The sequence below is a fragment of the Juglans microcarpa x Juglans regia genome, chromosome 6D (genome assembly GCF_004785595.1).
Source record: "Juglans microcarpa x Juglans regia isolate MS1-56 chromosome 6D, Jm3101_v1.0, whole genome shotgun sequence".
Classification (NCBI taxonomy): domain Eukaryota; kingdom Viridiplantae; phylum Streptophyta; class Magnoliopsida; order Fagales; family Juglandaceae; genus Juglans; species Juglans microcarpa x Juglans regia.
The window spans coordinates 35816042-35817783 of NC_054604.1; the positions used below are offsets into that span (position 1 = coordinate 35816042).

At 35.0% G+C, this 1742-nt stretch overlaps 1 long non-coding RNA gene across 1 annotated transcript; it reads right to left on the minus strand.

Annotated features, from left to right (window-relative positions):
* Positions 1-413: 413 nt before the first annotated feature.
* LOC121235936 lies at positions 414-1540 on the minus strand. The gene is made up of 2 exons (XR_005934631.1): positions 1462-1540; positions 414-691 (listed from the first exon to the last, which is right to left on the minus strand). It is a non-coding gene; the product is annotated as an uncharacterized LOC121235936 (long non-coding RNA).
* Positions 1541-1742: the final 202 nt, after the last annotated feature.

The window sequence follows — 1742 nt, forward strand, 5'->3', positions numbered from 1 at the left end:
AAATTATTGAAACTTGCCGTGCACATGATTTTACAGATGTTATCTTAGTTCAGGAACACCGTAGTGTGACAGATGGTATCACAATAAAATAAATATTATAAGATGATTTTGGGCTTTTTTTTTTTTTTTTTTATATATATATTGGCCCATTTTGCATTGGTCTGGACCAGATTGGACCGACCAGACCGGTCCAGTCTATAGGTATAATTGGTCTAGTCTCAAGGTAAAAAATGAGTGGACCGAAATTTTTGATCCGATCCAAAAATCCTACCATGAACCGACTCGACTAGATCGACTACATCCCTAACAAAAAGGAAAGGGATAGGTGATGCTGACCAATTTGTATCAAGAGATGGAGAAAAACAAAACATAAAGAAGCAAATACATGGGCATATATATATGAGAATCGCTTCTAAGCAGTCGGGCCAACTTTCTTCAAATAATAGCCTTCCTATGACATATTGTCACCTCAGAAATTACATCAAATTCAAGTTACACTCATTCACATGGGAAAGAAAAGGCAAACAGATAGGAAATCGATCTCCTCTTCACGATTGGAACCTCAACTTTGTTGTGCTTCCAGTTTCACTATCGAGCAGAGCTCCATCGGCAGCAGTCCACCTCCACCAGTTCGTCGCCCACTATGCCCACATAAAAATTGTCCACAAATTCTGGGGCGAAAGTACCAAATCTGTAGAACAAAAAATCCAATAAAGAAGAACGAGAAAAGCAAAAAAAAAAAAAAAAAAAAAAAAAAAAAAAAAAAAAAAAAAAAAAACTCATATCTAAACAAGATCTTTTCAAATCTTTCTTAGGTTTTTTTTTTTTTTTTTTTTTTTTGCTCGTTTTAGTTCTTTGTTCTTTTTCCTTACATATTTGAACAAATGGGTTGGTGGTGTTATTCAACCTCTGCATCTTATGCTTCTATACTCTTTTAGAAGCTACAACGAAGACCAAACTGGCATCGTTGAATGAGAAGCTTTAAATCTAGGGTACAATCTAGATTTTGCTCCCGACAGATTTGTAGAAAAAAAAAATTGCGAAAAAGAAAAACACCAGCAAAATGTAAGAAAAATATTTCCATCCCACATCTATAGGAAAAAAAGATAAAGAACAAGAACAAAATCTTAAAAAAAAATTAACTTACAAATTTCTAGATTCAGATCTGTAAAAAAATCCGACTCAAAAAGTAAAACACTTTAAAGAAATTCCCATGTAAAATAGAAATCAAAACATTTTGGAAAATTAATACTCAAATCTATAAGAAAAAAACCATAACCAACAACGGCAATGTATTGGGTAAAAGATCTCGCAGAACGTTGATGGAAACCAATGGTGCATGTATGATTGGTAAATGGATTGGGTAAAAGATTGGTTTTGAGAGTAGATCAGGCACACAGAGATTAAAAAAGAAAAAAAAAAAAAAAAAAAAAAAAAGCCAAGGAACATCAGAAATCATACTGGGCCGTTCCGATTTTTGCTTCTTCTCATACTTTTGTCCATCACCGTCGTCGACAAGGCTATCCAAAGAGATTTGCATTAGGGGGAGGGGGGGCAAAGGCTACGAGAGGGGGTACAAAAGGGAAAGGGAAAATCATGGGAGGACTTAAGAAAATGGTGCGAAATGGCAAAGGCATTCCAATTTGATACAACGCATCTACAAAATTGTTGTGATAGAAAGCCTAGGTGTCACTATATTATTGGTGGGTTGTTATTTGGCTAATATAAGCCCGACCGATTCA